The sequence below is a fragment of the Camelus ferus genome, chromosome 1, assembly GCF_009834535.1.
Source record: "Camelus ferus isolate YT-003-E chromosome 1, BCGSAC_Cfer_1.0, whole genome shotgun sequence".
In the NCBI taxonomy this organism is placed as follows: Eukaryota; Metazoa; Chordata; class Mammalia; order Artiodactyla; family Camelidae; genus Camelus; species Camelus ferus.
Window position 1 is genome coordinate 98,249,940 of NC_045696.1, and position 19,468 is coordinate 98,269,407.

Below are 19,468 nucleotides of genomic sequence, written 5' to 3' on the forward strand. Positions count from 1 at the left end.
TCTTTCTTTCTTTTCTCTTTCTTTCTCTCTCTCTTTCTCTTTTCTCTCTTTTTCTCTTTCTTTCTCTCTCTCTTTCTCTTTTCTTTCTTTCTCTTTCCTAAGAATATTTCCCCAAGACTTTTGATTAGAATATTAATACCTTCTTAAGCTTTTAGGCAAGCCAAAACCAATCTAATTAAATTGTTCATTACAAACTCCTTTTTTTAATGAGTTTACAATCTAAAGAAAAAAAGTACCCCATAGCTTCCTATGATAATAGAGAACTAAAAGACCAAGTAATTATATTTTAGGATAATCTATCAAGGTATCTTTCTTAAATATCAGAAAGAGTAGGCGAGTGTTTGTAAGTTACTTGCTTGTAGTGCTGGACAGCTCAATGAACTGTCCTGTTCAGAAGTCTTTCTCTTTATTGCTCCTATCTTATAATTTAGACGTTAGAATGCAATTGTTTATGCCCAGTAATGAATGAGGCATTCTACAGGGAGCAACTCAGTATCCATTTGTGAATTCATTGACTCATAGAGGTTGGCACTAAAAGTTTTAGGGTTTCTACTTGTTTCTTTTTCAGATCCACTTGCTCTTGTTCCTTAACCTTCTGTTCTTATTTTATGGGTTCTATTTCTACCCTTATCTCCTTAAACGTTTTGAACATCTGTATGTTAAGAGCCCCTATCCAGTTGCTCTACTATTTGTAGTTCTTCAGGTATAAATTCTGTTTGTTTCATCTGTAGACACTCTTTCTTGGCATTTGTCTTCGTTGTAGGTTTTGTAATCTTTAGCTGTGAGTTCATCTCTAGTGAGAATTAACTTCTTTGGGAGGCCTGAGCATCTGGATGGTGGTGGCCGGTGAAATTTCTGCTTGGGGATACAACACTCACTTGATTGGGAAAAGTTTTATAATGCCAGTTCTCAGCCTAGTTTCCAACCCCATACGTTGCAGATACTGTAGAATAGGCCCTCTACCCATTGTCACATTTTTCTGGTCTACAGAAATTAGCTTAATCTTTGGTCACAATGGGCAATAATTTTCTAGTTCCTGGTTTTAGCCAGCAAACCCAGTTTCAATTGCCTTCAGTACATGAGTCTTATGGTCTTGACTTCCATCCTAATAAAGTCATTAGAACTTTATCTCAGTTGGTGTTGGTTTTTCTCTGGCCCATGTAGTCTCAATTCTTCTTCAGAACTGTAATGTGATGTTTTATGTATTTAGAGAAAAAGGGTAATGTCCATGATTGCTTAGTCCATTGTCTTTCTCTTGACTGGAAGTTACCCTACACATTATTTGGTGATAGTAGTTAAGTTGCTTGGATCCAGTAAACTTTGGACTATAGTCTTGTCCCTCTTCTTGCCCCCACTTTCCTTCATCATGCCCTATGATGAAGCATCCAGGCCTTTGTGGGCCGCAGTCTCCTCCCTGCTGGTACCCCTGGCAGCCATGAAGAAGGGAGCATGGCAGAGAGCATCATAAGGCAAGTAACCAGAATTACACTCAAGTCAGATGCAGAGGACAAATGCCATGCTCTTGGTTGGCAATCCCAGCCTAACCTCCCTATGTTAACTTTCCTTGGAAATGATTTTGTTTGCCTCTGCAATTCCTAGGTGAATCTTTCTTTTAATACAAAAAATATTTTATTAAAATTATTAATGCCATACTAATTAAGTTCTTAAGATTCGATCTCCTCAAACTTAATGAGGAGCATGAGATGTCTAAGTGGTAAGTAGTGGTTTCTTGTCCTCTTCTCAAGTCAGTACCATCCACCATGGCCTGCCCTTGCAAGAAATGAAAACAGTGCAAGCTGCTTTCTTATTTCTACTCATATCAAGTGTAACCAGCTGTGGTGATGGTGGTTAAATGTTCTGTCATCCTCAACCAGTCCTCCTATTTACTTTATCCAGAATAGCCCAAGCATATAAAGAACTCAACTTTATGAAAGGAAATTCAGAAGTTCCTTCCAAGTTAGAGTATACATTTCAAGAAAAATAAAATGTTAATCCTAAGTATTTGCTTCTTAGAAGTTATTCAGTACTTTAATATCTAATAATGCAACACTAAACTGTAATTAAATTTCTCTTCCCTCAAGAAGCTCCTATTTATCATAAATTATAGTTTAAGTGATGGATATCCCTGTCTCCCCAGACAACTCTCATTCCTGTCATGCTTCCTCCAACTCTTGTCTGTCCTAAACTCTTGGCTGTTTCTGTTGTGTGATTTTTTTTTTTTAATTTCAAAAAGAAAAAATAGGGATGAAAGATATGTGATTAAATCTAATTAGGTGCTTAATAATTTTTCTTTGACATACCGATGTTAGAAAATATGCTTCTTATGTTAAATATAGAAGGCCATGGAAGGTTTTCTAGTGAGCCTAGAAAGAGGAGTGCTCTAGAGACTAGAAGAAAAGGGCAGTAACATCTAACCTGGAGGAAAGCTTGTACGTAAGTGAGCCCCTGTCCTTTAATTCTCCCAGTTTCCTCACATGTATGTATGGGCTTGTAGAATTTCCCCACAGAAATCATAACCACAATTCAGAAGATCAGTATCTCAGCCATCAAGGAGGTGACACATCATTTTTAATATTATGGCTTTTGGAGACTGTTTACAAGCTTTTCTTTTTCATCAGATGAAGAAGAGCACCTCAGTCAACAAAAGCTGCTTTTTTCAACTTGTGAGCAGAACCCCAGACTTCACATGTGAAGCCATTCCACACTTGCTTGAGACTTTAAATCAGCAGTTGAAACTGCTTATCTCATTTCAAATTCCTGAGGAATATGAGGAAAGTTATTAGAAAGGAAAGGAAGCATTAATTAATTCATTACTAACCATTCATTAATTCATTAAGTCACCCTTAAGAAGTTGTAACATAATTTGTATGTGCTCGTTTCAGCTTAAAACTAGAAAGATTAAATATTCAGTATATTGTATATGTTTCCCCAAACTGCCCAATGCCCTGATTGTAGTAGGAATATTCTTTGAATTATAGTTTACAGGTTGGTCCCCCACAATGTGGAAGGAGACTTGGGTTCTAATTTTGGTTTTTCCACTGCCTTGCTAGGTGATCTTGAACCAATCACTTAGCTTCTCTAGAACTCTCTACCCTCAGGGAAATGGTACATGTTTAAAGAAATCTCCTGAAACACTGAAATTTCATAATCTTCCTTCTGAATCATCGCTTGAAGAAGACAAAGGCAATAATGGCTTGACAAGTAGAAATTACCTGATAAATCATTAAATCAGCCAATTATCTATCTATTGATACAGATATTATGAGTGTCACAATGATTTAATAATATTCTATAACTAAATACAAGGATATTTTTTGTTAAAAATGGAAAAAAATTTACCTTTTTCTAAAGATGAATAAAGAAATTCTATTTATTATTATGTTATAGTAACAGTGGGGGTCCCCCCCCCATTTTTCAGATTAACTATTTACCCCAAAGAACTATTTCCCTGGCAGAACATTTGGATAGCTGGTTGTGACTCTGGGTTGATGAGGTCAAGGTTATAGATTTGGACCCTATTTAGACTAGCTGTATTCACTCCATTTATGGTCAAAGACTGTGAGCCTCTCAGACACCACCTGTCTTATTCATTGGCAGTCCAGGTGAAAGGGTAAAGACAGATTGGTTCATGGCTGCAAATCAAAATTACAAGCGTGCCCTGTGGCTTAGGGAGCCATAGATTATGTCATCCTATGAGAAAGGTGGCACAATATGTTATTGTTAAAATAACTTACTCAAAACAAACCTATCTCAGATCCTTTGGAGGGAAAATACAACTTTTTAAAGTTTAGCAAAAACTTAACATGGTTCAGTTCCCCAGATAAAAACATAGAGGTGAGGGCAGAGTATTATAAAGGAACCTCACAGTAATATACTATTTAGTATAACACTTCAAAATATTATATTGTTCAGTGGTTTGAAGAGTGAAATGGACTTTGTGTTAAGAAAATGTTTCTGTAAGGGTAATGTTCATTTGATTTTATCACAGAGTTAACTTTTTTTTTGAATACAATTTTGTATGCTACTTTTAATTTTTTACATTCAAATGCTGTAAAAATGGAGAGACAGCAGAAGGATTTGGCTGAGGAAGCGCTGGACATGAGCCCCGTCCAAGGGCTTGTTTTACAACTAAAATCGTACGTAGGTAATTTAATGTTTTACTTTGTTATCCCTTAAATATTACAAAATATTTAGATTGGGAGTACCAACATCTGTTTTCACCTCTGTTTCACAGATTGTTAAAAGTTAAAAAGTAAGGTCTTTGAAAGATATGAAAGCACTTTGAAAATATAACCTTTCTTTAATGTAAGGATAGGTGAAACAAATTTAATGAAAGAAAGCTCAGACCTTCACAAGATTAATGGACTTTTTTTCATTCAGAAATTCAGCAGAAATATTTTTCATTATTATAACCCAATGCTTTTATTTCAAGAAGTATAAAAAGTTACTTGATTAATGCTGAAAGAACGGTAAAATGATAGATATTGCATAGCTTCTACAATTATATTGTAGCAGTGTTGTAGCAACAATATTTGGGTATGAAGTGGGGCCCTCAGGCTAAATCTGACTGAAAGATATATTTTCTTTGGTCCCCAAAGTGTTTCTAGCTTTTGGGATTTGAATCCTCTGTGGTTCACTAATCCCCACCATTCTCTACTTTCTGATTCTTTAGGTCAGTGTTGTTCAACAGAAATATAACATGAGCCACATATGTAATTTAAAAATTTTCTAGTAGCCATACTAAAAAATAAAAAGGAACATGTAAAATTAATTTTGGTAATATATTTAACCCAGTGTATCCAAAATACTGTCACTTCAACCTGTAATCAGTATAAAAATTATTGAGGTATTTTACATTTTTTTTGCACTGTCTTCTAAATCTAGAGTTTAGTTAATGTTTCCAGCATATCTTAGTTGAAACTAGCCACGCTTCAAGTGCTCAGTCAACAGAGGCTGGCCACCGTGCTGGACAGTGCAGTGTCCCTCACTTAAGTTACCCACCTGGCCCTTCTGGCAGTGGTTCTGAAAATGTGGTCTCTGGAATAGCAGCGTTACCATCACCTGGGAATTCCTCTGGACTGCAAATGTTAGGCTCTACACAGACGTACAAAATCAGAAACTCTGGGAGTGGGGTCCAACAAGCTATAGTTTAATGAGCCTCGAGGTGATTCTGATGCACCCTAATGTTTAAAAACCCTCTGCCCTATTGGCATCTTAACTTGCAACTCTAGCTTTTGCACTCTGCTTATCATGATTCATAGGCAAAACCAAATCCAACACATAGCAGAAGTGCCATCAGCTAAAATGTTTTCATTTGGCCCTTCTGAGGCATTAAAACCTGAAGAAAGTAGGACAAATACTAAATGCAGCTTGAGAATTACTCATTACACTGTTTATTCCTTTTAAACTTCCAGGACTGGCATAGTTAAGGGGAGCCTGACAGGATGTCATCTAGTCAAATACCCCTTTCACCTACTCATAGATGTCTGAAATGTCTTTAACTGGGGTGGGGTGGATGATACCCACTTCTGTATCCCCACTTGAACCAAGATCTACCTGGGGGTGGAGATACACTGACTCAGGTGAGAGCCAGAGTTAAGGTAGTGGAAGAGCATGGTGCTGGGAACTGAAAGATCTAAATCAAATATACTGTTTACCTCTTATGCACAATGGGGTTAACTTTTACTTAACCTGTGATGACTCATTTTATTTATTCCTCTGGTAAATAATGACAGTGAAATTCATGGTAATGATGAAGTTAAAAAATCTGTGCAGTCTGACTCACAATATTGTTGCAAACATCAAATGAGATCATGTACTTGGAGATGCTATGAGATGCTGCAACTTTGAGATTTTTGTTAGTGTTATTAAATCACACTATGGTGTAAATGACTAATTTTCCCTTGGGAAGTTGTATGTGATGCTGGAAGTAGAAGAAGCTAAAGTACCGGAAAAAGGTGGAAAGGCTCAGAGAGGGAGGCTGAAAGCACTGCTGATAAACTACTTGACCAGACAGTTTTGCCAGCTCTGATCATTCTCTTGAATACCTACATAATTTTAAAACATAAATTACAATGATATTATACTATCTATTATAATACAAAGTTTAGACCATTCTATCTACCATTATTTATTTACCCCTCCATTCTGCCTCTCCATTCATTTTCTCTGTGGGGCTATTTGTGTTTTCTAATTAATCAGCCTGTGATATAACAGGCACCGATGCTGAGCCAATAAAAAGTAAACAACACTTTGCCAACTGAAAAATATGATGAGATACCGGTGACTGCAGCTTCCTGTGAAAACTTCATTAGCAATAAATGAGTTACCAGATGTCACACATCAGATTTGAAATTAAGATATATTCCCAGTATTTGTGTGCGGTCTGAGCAGGAGGGAAAAATGAACTCTTTCCAAGAGAGCTGCATAAGGTCATGTACCACTTTGTCTTGGACTGTTTGTTTCTCTTCTAAAGTAAAATAAACGCATCCCTTGGTTTGTCAAGTGGAAATACGGCATTTCTGCATACGAGAGCTATGTTGTGAAGTGGCACATTACTCATACAGCAGCAACTCTTTAAGGACAAGGTGAAAATTTTCAAACATTCTGTGTCCCACCAAGACCACCGTCTCCTGTTGTTTTTAACCTCACCGTAGCAGTTTCTGTCTTTTCTCACCTTCACTTTCAAAGCGATTTCTGCTTTTATTACCAACAATAAAACTGTTAAGCCAGCAACTGTCAGCGTTGACTCCACTCTTCCCGAACTTGCTGAAACAACAACCCTTTTAGTGCTTCCCCTTTCCTCATGAGATATGAAAACTCCCCTCTTGTTCTTCCAGCTAGCTAAGCTGACTCTGTCCTGGTCATCAAAGTTACAAGCCTCCAATCGGAAAGCAATTGTGGTGAGGGAGGAAACCCCACAGCTGGAAATAGGACAGCACAGTTTCACTTGAGCCAGCAGAAATTTCAAATGATAAGCCAGTATGGTAGAAATATCTAATACTCTTTAGTTTTCATAAACAAGCTTTTTGGCAGAAGAAGACCCGCGTTCCTTTGCAATTTCAAAATCTCTAGTTACTTGGTTCTAGCTAAAGACCATGACTGTTTGAAACTGTTTATTTTTTTTCCTTCCTAATTTATTTTTGTTCTTATCTCCTGTAAGATAGGTGAAGTTTATAAATCAAATTAAGAGGGTGAAAGGGAATTATCACTCTCAAGCCTCCTCTCAGAAAAATATTTACCTAGAATTTCTTTACACACAGAAATCCCCCGAGGCACTTAAAAGTTTATTTCTGGATCATTAAATACTCATCAGATGCTGGGGATGCAGAAGCTACTGGCCTTTGACCTTCATATAAAGGAAGACAGAACATCTTTGAAATAATTAGCTATGTCAATGGGGAAAATGTCAATTTGAATTTTTCAGTTGCATAACTTTAGCACAAAGTGACACACAAGTATTCAAGTGAACTTATTTAATGTATAATTGTTTTATACTATTCTCTGTTTCTGATGGTATCTGATTCACATGGATGACTTATAGTGGCTTAATATTAACAATAACAACATTTATAGTTTATGGTTAATTGAATGCTTACTATATCCCAAGTTTTGTGCTAATGGCTTTCATCTCTGTAAGAGAGCCCTGATATGAACTGAATTGTGTCACTCCCACCCCCTGCCCCCAAATTCATAGGTTGAAGCCTTAATCCCCAGTTTGACTATATTTGGAGATAGGGCCTTTAAAGAAGTAATTGTGGTTAAATGAGGTCATAAGTTTGGGGCTTTAATCCAATATGATTGGTGTCCTCTTAAGAGGAAGACACACCAGGAATGTGCTTGCACAGAGCAAAAGCCATGTGAAGACAGTGAGAAGATGGCTGTCTGTCTTCAAGTGAGGAAGAAAGGTCTCACCAGAAACCAACCCTGCTGCCACCTTAATCTTGAACTTCTAGCCTCCAGTGAGAAAAGAAATTTCTGTTGTTATTTAGTTATGGCAGTCCTAGCAAACTAATACAGGGCCTATGAGGGCAGGCACCATTATTCCCACTCTTCAGATGAGGAAACTGAGGCCTAGAGAGCAGGTCCTTACATTTTTGACATTCTGAAGTCTCAAGGCTCAGGTTTTTTTTTTCCCGTTTGGTAAAGTCATGGCTTCATACTCTGATTCAGCGCTTCTCAATCAGGGGTAATTTTGCCCTTCAGGGACATCTGGCAATGTTTGGAGACATTTTTTGGTTCCCATAACAGGGGGAGAGGGAAAAGAGGGTGTTACTAGCATTGAGTGGGTAGGGGTCAAAGATACTGCTGATCATATTGCAAGGCACAGGACAGGCACCCCAAACAACAAAGAATTATCTCGCCTAAGATGTGAGTAGTGCTGCTATTGAGAAACCTTTCTAGTCCAGAGTTTTTTTTTCTTCCCTTTCAATTCTTGATAATCTAGTTCTTATCTTTCATGGAATAAGTTAACTGTACATTATGTTTTATTTGTGGCCTTTGTTTCATTGAGAACATCAGAGCTTTCAAAAGGTGTAGGCAGCCTTTCCTGGATAATTGCAGTAAAACTGAAATAAAGAAAAAGATTACATTCATATCTTCCCAGGAAAACTATAGATCCCTCAAAAGAAAACATTCTGTCAGATAGCCTTCAATTGTCCAAGGTCACGCTGAATACTTACCTAGTAGGAGCTCTAAAATTGTGAGTTGACTAAACAGCTGTTGTGTCAGATCATTCTAAAATGATACTCTCTAAGCATTTTCCAGAACTGTAGGATTCTGTACAAGAACAATGGAAGAGAGAATTTGAGCTTAGTTTCATTATAAACTCTTGAAGGGATCTGATGGCTCTTATAGTAGGAGGGAGGCAGCCACCAGGTGCGGAAGTCAAACCCTGCCCTCTGGTGGCATCACGCCATAGACAACTGCTGTGTCAATCTGAGTCATTGGTGTCTGAACTGATTTTTACAGTATTTGACTGTAAATTCAACTTTGCATTCACCTTAATTTAAGCTTTTTTTTTTCTCTGTGGATCAACACATTAAATATCATCAAGGCTCTCATGAGAATTAAACCAAGTAGAGAAAAGTGAGAAGAGATAAATATACCTAGTTACAAGTGATAATCTCTCCATGTTTGGCAACCAAAGAGTTTTAATGACTTAGTTTGAGTCTCTGTCACTTGCCTCCTCTACCCAGCTGCTTTTCTAATCCATAAGGGCAATGAGTAGTTGTTTTTGTACCTGAAGAAAAACATTTCTGGAAAAAAAGGGCTTCTAAAGGACCAATATTAATAGAATTCTGTGACCAAAATTTTAATTATTTATTGGTTCCTGTGGTATTTTCCTTAAACATTTCTTACAGACTAGTTCTAGAAGAAAAGCAGCATTGTGTTTGAAAAGCAGCAAAATCTGAGGAAATTATACTTCCCCTTTTTCCCATTAAGAACTCTACTCTCTCACTAGGAAAACACCACTGTACTTCTTATCACAGAATGCAGCCTTTTCTGTATACTGATGCCAAATGGGTAATATTTTAGTGGGGCATTTGAAGTTGCGATATGCAACTCCATGGGAGACAAACAAGGCCATTCAGAAGGTCTTTTCATTGAGAACATCAGAGCTTTCAAAAGACGCAGGCAGCCTTTCCTGGATAATTGGGGTAAAACTGAAATAAAGAAAAAGCCCATAAAGTACAAAAATCAGCAATCAGATGGAAACACTCAGAATTAGGAGTGAAAAGATATGGTGAATACTGACGCCGAATCTCAATATGTAAAACCGATAGGAGTGAGTAAGAAAGCAACATAATTTCAGAAGTTGAAGAGTAGAAATCAGTTGATTGCAGGATTTAGCAGGGGAAAAAAAAGACAGAACAAACACTAGTCTGGAACTAGGGTGTGGAGGACTTAGTGGCTTTTTCCTTGCCTCTCTTGAAACTGAGATCTTAGGCAAATCATTAAACCTCCTCTGGACTTCGATCTGACAAATGGGAATGAGATTATAAAGCCTCTACCTAGCCCTTGTAAGAATTTGTAAGATTTGATGTTTAAAATAATTTCCTCAAAGATAGAATATTATACTCATTCAGTATGAATAGACTATATACCATAAAAACAAGTTTAATGTATGGCTGAAGTGAAAAAGCTAATCTATGTATCAAGAGATACATATTCAGCACTTAGAATCTTAAAAGGGAACATTAATTAATGTTAGTGGAGTCTGGTGGCTGGCAGGCATCATGGGAAACAAACCAGAAGCTTTGCAGCCACAAAGGTCAGTTAAGATCCCGGGTCCACCTCTGACTAATCTTGTACCTGGCTAATTTACTCATCCTCTTTGAGCCTTAGTCTCCTTGTCTTTTAAAACAGGAAAAAAACTTACTGTTCATGTGAGGGTTAAATAAAACATCGAGGAAGAAAGATTGCTACATATTAAACACTCAATAAATGTTATCTATTATTACTATCATTTTATATATTCTCAATATATATTCATATATCCCCACCAAATACTAAGTAAATTATCCCTTAAAATTATACCTTGTTTATACGTATAACTTGTCACATTATTACACATGGCCAAGAAACAGACTGGAATGACGTTAGAGCTCTGTCAGTATAATGCAGTATCGTGATACAACTCGTTATTAATACCATAAAGCAATGTAAAGTATCCAGGAAGTATTCATTTTTTTAAGAGAAGTGGAAAGTATGAACATCTAAAGTGCAGACGATTTTAAGATTAAGCTGGAGGGGAAAATATCACACTATAGACCTTTGGTTGGTGAATCATACCTAAACTAATTAAATGGCAAAATTTTCCTTCAAAATGCAGGGTTCAGAGAAAAAAACTCTTTGCCAGCAGCTCCCCTAGTATTCATATAAGTCTCTTCCTTGAATTATCTGACCTAACATGTGGTAATTGTTGTTCTTTAATATGATTTCATGAGATTCACTTTCTAATAATTATATAACACTGTGTTGTTTCTGGTAATAATGTTTTTGGTATTACTTTATTACTATATAAAACAATGGAAAAACAAATTAGGCTAAATATTTTTGTACTCAGAGCAGGCAGATTTGTGAAGTTCATTAGAATTTTGTGAGAATAACATAATATGCTAATAATTTTGGATATCTTGAAATGAGGAGGTTCTAATCCAGAGAAAATATGTTTAGAAATCAGTTTGTTTCAGTAGGCATAGTTACATACCTGTCAATGATCAGCTTAAAGCCATTCTCTAGATAAGTTACATGCCTGTTATACCAACAAATTAAGATGTTCTTTTATATAAAAAGTCATTCTGCAACTATGGACTTTCGATTTAGATTTGGAGAGTAGCTTTATCTCAATGTGGATCAGGAAGTCACAGAAATTTCTGCTATAGAAGGAAATTTATGGGTCATATTTATTGCTTTTCTTCTTGAGAGAAATACAGGAGTATATATATGCATGCCCTTTGTCCCTATAAACATACACAATTACTATATTCTAAATGGGGTCTTGGTTGTCAGCTTACCCAAAAGCAAAGTCTATTTTAACTTACATGTAGTTGAACTATTATTCTCTATAGTCTTTCGCTTTTATTGAAACAACTTGAGTCAGAGATTCTTAACATTTTATTGCTGGAATGGTCCTTAGAAATTACACGCTGCAGGGTTCACATATTTAAATACTATACAGGGGCTGAGAGTAACAGAGGCGGGTGAAGCAGGCATGCTGGTGAATGGAGGACCCTTTCCCTTTCTCAGAGGAGGCAGGGATGGGAACCTTAATTGTGTCAACTGTGATGAGGGAGATACAGGCTGATTTTTAAAGATAAGTTGGAAATTTCAAATTTTATGTGAAATATCTTATTTTGAAATGTTTTCAACTAATGCAAGTAAAAAAAAAAAAAGCAACATTGTGTGGAAATAAACAGAACCCTTCTTCAGACCAAATGTGCTCTAAGGGCTGCTAATTTACAACTTAGGATCCAGGCTAACCACCTAATTTTACAATTAAGAAAACAGACTTCAAGCCCCAGCAAGATGCCACAGACCCCCACTCCAGTGTGTTTATACTGCACTAAATATTTGAAGTGTACCTCTGTTAGACATTCCCAGATTAAATTCCACATTCAACAGTAATCCATGACTGAGGAGTTGCAGGTAGTGGGAAAACAAAGAGAAGTGATGGGATGAAGTTATTATCCACCTCTGCTCTCGTAGAGTCGGGCTGCGCCGTCTGGGTGTGCACTGCCCTGGCCTGACGTAGAGTCTGAGACCCAGCTCAGGACGGCAGCCAGGACTGCACCTCCCTGCTTCACTGATCTTGCCAGCCACTTGGCTTTCCTCTTTCTGTTCTGTTTCAGATACTGTTAGGTCGTTTAGAGCTGTTGCTGCACTTCACTAAAGTGATGCCTCCATGTGGGTGAATACAACACACCACATGTGATATTTGGGTCTTCTTGCATATTATTTTAACATTTATTCAAAAAAAATCACCTAGTGCCCAAAAGATGATCAGTAGTGAAAGGGCCTGATGCTACTTCATAGAGCTACAATGACCCAGTGGCCCTGGTTATATAACTGGTATTAAGGTTAAACTTTAAAATATCTTTACTAACTAGTGCTGAAAAATATTTTTGAAAGCTTCATTGTCAAATAAAGGTTTTTAAAAATGAGCTATGATGCTCCAAGCATGAAATTATCTACACATTTGTGTTGCAAGGTTACAGTTGTGTTTTTGGTACTAATATATTTTCTAAATTAACTTACTGCAGGTTTAGGAACACATGCACAAAAAAAGTCCATAAAGGGAGTATGTCTGCTACTGGTTAGGTGGATACATTGACTGACAGAGTTACACCGGATTAATACTGGATGAATATGGAGTGTTTCTGATGAACAGTAACACTTGGCTCGCATATACATTTCTTGGGATTCTAGCCCTAATAAAACTTCCCAGACAAGTAAGGTGATTTTTTTTAGCTTGGGTGGAAAAATAGTTTAATTCTCCCGAGCATATTTTGAATTCCGTAAAAGGACAACATGTACATTTTGTTTAAGTGCTGGAGGAATACAGTTCATGATTTCATATGTAGTGCCTTGGCTGGGAAGTGTGGGGAACTATACAAGTACGAACTTCTATTTTGATTTTATTTTGGGTGAAGAAAACAAATTTCATGCTTCTTCAAACTGATAGAGTTTTCAAGGTGAGATAGAAAATTGAGATGGAAAACGATGGTCTGATAATGTAAACTTTCTTATAACTCAGAAGGACTGCTAGCAGCTACTTGACTGAGAAGCCTTTATGCTAGAGTGGAGTGTCAGTCCCTGGAAGATGGTGCCGTCTCCTCCATGAGCCAGAGACAGGCCAGGGGGCAGTCAAAGTGAGATGGGAAGGGGCCCACGTGGAGGCCTTCAGGAACTCTGTTGTCTTTAGCTGCTAAACCCCTCAAAGGAATTATTCACCTGGGAGTTTCAGTATTAAGGAAGTACTAAGGATTTGGCTACTGGGATCAAACTCGGGATCCAAGGAAGAATATTGTGGGGGCAGTGGAAGAAATATGGTCATAGTGTCTGAGGTCTTGGTTTGAGTTCTCAGCTCTAGAAATTTAATTTCAGTCATTTTTGTATGGTCTATGTCTCTAGTTAATATGTTCAAACTTTCTTCTAGCTTCCTGAGCATATGGAATACAGTTATTATCATCCAATGTCCTTATAAACTGATTCTGTTATCTGTGTCATTACTACGTCTATTTCCATTAACTGATTTTTTTTCTTTATATGGATTTTATTTTCCTGCTTCTTTGCGTGCCAGGTACTTTTTGAATGGAAACTAAACACTGTGAATTTTTTGTTGTTGGATGCTGGATATTTTTGTATTCTGATACAAATTCTCCAGCTTTGTTCTGGGAAGCAGTTAAATTACTTGCGAACAGTTTGATTCCTTCAGATCTGGCTTATAAGCTTTGTTAGGTGGGACCAGAGCAGTATTTAGCCTAGGGCTTTTTCCTATTCTTGAGGCAAAACCTTTCTGAGTATGCTACCTGATGCCCCAAGAATTACGAGTTCTGCCTCTCTGGCTAGTGGGAACAACAGCTGTTTTCTGGCTCTCGGTGATCTCTGGGGATTCTTCCATCTCATCCTTTTGGGTGATCACTCACATACACTGAAACACAGGGGGGACCCTTTACAGGGCTCCATGCTCTTTCTTTGCAAAGCAAAGAAGCATGCATACACTGAGAGCAGGCTTAAAGCACAGGCCTGCATGGGGTGAACCTCTCTCCCCCTTGTAGGAATCACCTGAGCTCTCTTCTCTTGCACAAACAGGGATACTTGCCTTATTTGTTACCCTTATGCCAACTAATGGCCCTGCCCTTTACCTTGTGGACCCACTGGTGAAGAGTCTATAGGCCAAAAGGCAACTTGTCTCCTCTCAGAACCCATGTGGCAAAATTCAGTTTATCTGAAACATTTTCGCCAAAGCTACACCACCACATGACTGTGGTTCTTCAACAGAGTCTATGTGATTTGTAGTTTAAAAAATTGATTTTTTTCTTATTTACACCTTAATTTAAAATAGGTAATCATTTTTGCCAAACTACTGTGAAGCAGAATGCATACTGTTATTAATTGAGAATATCTGCCCACAATTATAAATATATAGAACTCACTCAGCTTATAGTTAGTCCATTAACATTGGAAAAGAAAGTGCTTTTTTTTTTAAGGGAAAGATATCTTTTTTCTGACATCTTAAAATTCCAACTTACTAAAGTAGTAACGTGAGTGAAAAAATAATAAAATTGTATGGCTTTTTTATTGCATGTTTATTTAGGCCAAACCAGTATGAGGCAGCTAGATTAATTACTTTTATACTGTTAAGTACTGTACATAGTTAATTATTTCATCTAAGTCATGTCTGAGCCAAACCTGTGAATTACTGTTCATGCAGGGCAATGATGATAATTTATGTACTCCCTCCATGCTACAGCCTGTTAATATATTATTTTTGATTTGAAACTAGATGTTAGAAGTTTGCAAGAGGCTTTTAAAGACTACCCCATGACATAAGTTCTAAAATTATGGATTTCAAAATTAAGGTTGACAACATGCTATGATATGAACTTATTTAGATGATGGATTTTGTTAGAAAAATATTTTTCCCCATGTTTTCCCCATGAAACTCTCACAGTTTCAGCTTGTGCTTTTTTATTCTGCCTGATTTTATGATGTGGATGTTACTTTGAGCCCTTAGCAGTTTTTCAGCATGCACCATGCCCGAGATCCGATCTCACCTACTCTCCCAGTGTGGCTAATCAGATATTAAATTGTGGCTACAAATGCCTAATGACTTCAGGTGCTAGAGAGGTGCTCACAATCATCATGAACTAACCAAACTAAACAGATGACACTGAATCCATTCTTAAAATGTAAGACCAACTTTACAAAACTTGAATCAACAGCTTCTCAGAGATAGTTGTACAGTCAAGTGAAAGAGAGTAAAAGTTTTATAAATTCAAAAATTAAATTTTGAGATGCCATTAAAGTAAAAAAGAAGAAGCAAGATGAAGAACTCAGTAAAACACAAAGTATAATAAAAAAAAGATGTTATAGCACTTCCTTGCTTCCCCAAGTGTGGTCCTGGATACCAGCGTTAGCATCACCTGGGAGCTTTCTAGTAAAACAGTCTCAGGCCCCACTCCACATCTGCTGAGTCAGAATCTGAATTTGAACAAAATTCTCCAGGTATATTTGTGTGTCCATTCATATTTGAGAAGCTCTAGGGAGACATTTATTAATCACTTAAGCTTGTGCATGGATCCAGTAGTTTGCTCCTCACATAGATGGAGAACCACCCCAGTCACTGAGCCCCAGTCCAGTGGAGTGTGGCTGTCGCATGGAGAGACCCTGGGAAAGGGCAGGCAAGCAGTGGCTGTGTGAGGGTCTCCTGCATTTCTACAGGGACCCCTTGGAGTTTAGAGGAAGAAGAGTCCCACTGAGGGAAAACTGTGGGCCAGGGAAAATAAAAATCTATTTCACGTAACACACATATGCCAGCTCCAATCATGTAACAAGTGAATTGGTTGTTAATCTTTCAGAGGAAAAACAATACAAATCCAGACTTCTTGCTGGGACTCTGATGGGAGGGTCCTTGCTTGTTTTGGAAGAATTGAGAGCATCTGAAAGGATGGGAAGTGCTCCATCTTCTCTTGCTGCTCATTATTATCTCTGTTTTGTTTGTATGAAATGTGTGAATTTTACATTGTGAATAACTTTTCCTCCTTAAAATGCAAGCACTTGATGCACAATTTCCTTTCCTTGCAGAGGCTTTCAAACTGTTCAACCACTAGAGGTCTGTATTACCTATTTTTAAAAATCACACCCAACTGGCTGAGACTTTCAGTTCTCAGTTTCAATGCCTATTTTGATGTTTTAAAATTTAAAATCTTTTAAAAACATAATACCAAGGAATAAACATCACAACGCTCTAGGAAATGGAGGAGAAAAGCTAATAGGAACCCTTCCATTCAGAAGGATACCAAGTGTCCCCTGCTCTTTCTAGGAGACAGCTGAGGATACCTTCACACTCTGTCACAAATCCAGGGAACAAATTTATTTTCTGTAAAATAGTTTTTCCCCAATACATTTTAAGACCTTTCTGTTTTAACTTTTAAAACAAATGCTTTGTTGTTTCCTGCAACAAAAGAAAAAGTTAAAGCAAGTTAAGTCTTCTGTTTAGTTCATTTAAAACATTAGTTTTACCATTTTTATGAGGGTTTTTAAATAAGAATTTCTTTTTTTGATCATCCAAGATTAAACTAAAAATTAATGTTCTTTCAGGCTTAATTTATAAGGCTTTGCTGCAATTTTAGAAACAAATGCATGAGCCTGGGCTTACCTGGTTAAAGGTCTAATAGAGGTGACTGCCAGTGGTACCTACCACAAGTTGAGTCCCCCAGGTTTTCACTGGGTTCCATGTTTGCTGGGGATTTTCACTGGCCTAGCCCATTTGAGTCGACCTTCTGCTAGCAGCAGCACAGGCTCTGAGCCTTCCAGAAATCAAAAAAACGAGGTGTCCTATTTCCAGGACACCTGATTAATAGTGATGAAACCTTTCCATAGCATTATAGAGCAGGCCCCCTAAAACACCGCACACTCATATATTGATGTACGTAAATGGAATGGTTGAAAATTTACAGAGGTAAAAAGCTGTAATTTATTGAGTACATATTGCTTCAGAGGTTTGGGATTTTGATGCTGGATTTTCATAGATTCTAATTACCCCTGCATTTAGAGTAAGTGGGTCCATTCGTTGCCAGGCAAGGTGTAACGCTAAGAGGCTCCCTTCTTTTAAAAGGCATTAATGCATAATCTTCCTGGCCCGTACCAGAAGCATAAGCAGTTCTGGTGTGGCTTCTCTCTCAGTCTGTCACTTTATTAAAACACAACAATTTGCAAGTGTTATTTAGCAGATAAGCTGGGTTCATTTCAAAGGCTAATATTTAACAGAGGGGAAAATAGCCTATCCCAATCCTTTTAAAAAGTGTTTTCTATGTATTCACAGGCATATTGCCTAGTGTTTTATATAGATCTCAAAGCTAGGATTCAAGGATAATTTCAGTAATGTCTTACGCTGCTTGTCTACATAATCCAAATGATCAATTCTACAGCAGAAGGAAACTAATTCACAGCACAATAATTTGTACTACAGACCACATTATTTAAAGTAGTTAAGTTTTTCATTTCCTGTTGCATTTCTGCGTATGGCTGGTAGCATATGAATAAACAATTTCCTCACTGAAATGTGGCAGAAAATATCTGTTTTACCCAATCCTGAACATTACCTTCAGAGCTCCTGACTCTTTTACTATTTTTCAAAATGATGCTAGCTTATACTTGCACCCAATATCAGTATAAACCTATAATTGAATATGAGCACAGCGTTCACTTACATGTGTATATGTAAAAAATGCTGATAGTGTAGCAGTTAATTAAAAACAGGGGAAGGAAGATTTGGAGAATTTGATAGGTTACGTCTGGGAGAGAAATGGTCAGAACTAGGGCATTGGAGTCAGTCCCAAATTCCAGTTCTCATCCTGGTATTGGTTAGCAGTATGGGCCCTGTCGACTCAGTGTCTGTGAAAGAATGAAGCCAATAAGAGAATCTAGCCTGTAATGTTTTTTGGTGGATTAAGTAAAAAAATGCAGATGAAATGACTGACCCAGTGCCTGTCCAATTAATAGGCATTAACTATTATTTTCTCTGGTCCTTTGTGTCTACATTCATAAAATAGTAATACAATACAATGGCAATGCTCATAGTCACCTTTAAGTATTGCTGGGAGAAGTGGGTAAGATCAAGTGTATGAAATAGTACCTGGCACTGGCTGCTTCCCAAACTGGTCTCCCAATGTTTTCACCCTTACAATTGGACTGCAAGTTGGGAGAGTTTCAAGGATGTTTCATTATTGGATTTGAGATTGTTTGTTGGTTTATTTATATATTTATTTTTGAGTGAGACAATTACACCATTTCAATTACTTTATAAGTCTCACTTATTTTTTTCTGATCAGGATGATGACTTAAACTTGTGACTCTACCAGATTAAGAAGATATAATATTACACTGAAATAAGAGTCAGCTAGAAATAAACTCTTTTCAGGGCAGTTAAAAAAACCTGAAGTTAAAAAATCTGTTCAATCCCAGGGAATTGAGAGAAAAAAACGTGATTGTGCTATTTTCAGCCCTTTCATTACTTTACCCCTAGCTATTGAGAAAAGTTTGTTTTCCCTAAAATGCTGTATAGTGTCTCCTTTCAGGGGAAAACAATCTGTGGGAGAGAGATTTGAAGGAAGCTGTGACTAACTAGCTTTTTATTAGGGACAGAATACTGATTAAATTACAAGCATTATTTTAACTCAACTTGTCTTCCCAATACTACTGGGGTTTAGAATGAAAATTGCTGTATTTTGCAACAAGCACTGAAGAGAACAAAGACTAGCTACTGACATACAACTATAAGGTTTTACTCGGAGGAGAAGGACCTGACTTTGGCAGTTTGGCCTTTATGCAGGAATTGCCAAGGACACACTGGAGTTACAAAAGAGACACATGCTTCCTGAAATCACTCGCACTTGTCTGGACAGACGTCCATGTCAGTTCACACCAACTTTCATGTTGTGTGTGAGAAAATGAAAACCTCTCATTGAAAGTTGTGTATTGTATATTCTCAAAATGTTCTAGTTCTTTGCAGGGCCGATTTTATGAGATGTCAACGATATAAGGGGTCCTGGGAAATAAATTCCAGTACAGTTGTAAATAAATAACTATTGGTACCAATAACTGGCCCTGGGACCTGAAATTGTACTAGCAGTTCTTCTCGGGTTACACTTCAGTTCAGAGAGCCAGTCACACGTGAACAGTTAAGGACTGAACCCCTGTCAACTTTCTGTCAACTCAGCACGACTTCCAGAGGCCTCTT

At 37.4% G+C, this 19,468-nt stretch overlaps 1 long non-coding RNA gene and 1 other non-coding gene across 8 annotated transcripts in view; one reads left to right on the plus strand and one right to left on the minus strand.

Annotated features, from left to right (window-relative positions):
* LOC116665806 overlaps positions 1-19,468 on the plus strand; it is a 239,542-nt gene that overhangs the window by 8,864 nt on the left and 211,210 nt on the right. The window lies entirely within an intron of this gene.
* LOC102508707 overlaps positions 2,540-19,468 on the minus strand; it is a 33,800-nt gene continuing 16,871 nt past the window's right edge. Inside the window, exons 3-5 of one of the 6 annotated variants that reach the window (XR_004322494.1) lie at positions 8,682-8,778; positions 5,002-7,348; positions 2,540-2,757 (exon numbers count right to left, since the gene is read on the minus strand). This is a non-coding gene — a transcript (uncharacterized LOC102508707). Of the gene's footprint in view, positions 7,349-8,546; positions 8,568-8,681; positions 8,779-19,468 lie in introns of those variants that run through there. The other 5 variants (XR_004322501.1, XR_004322500.1, XR_004322499.1 and 2 more) reach the window with 5 other exon arrangements.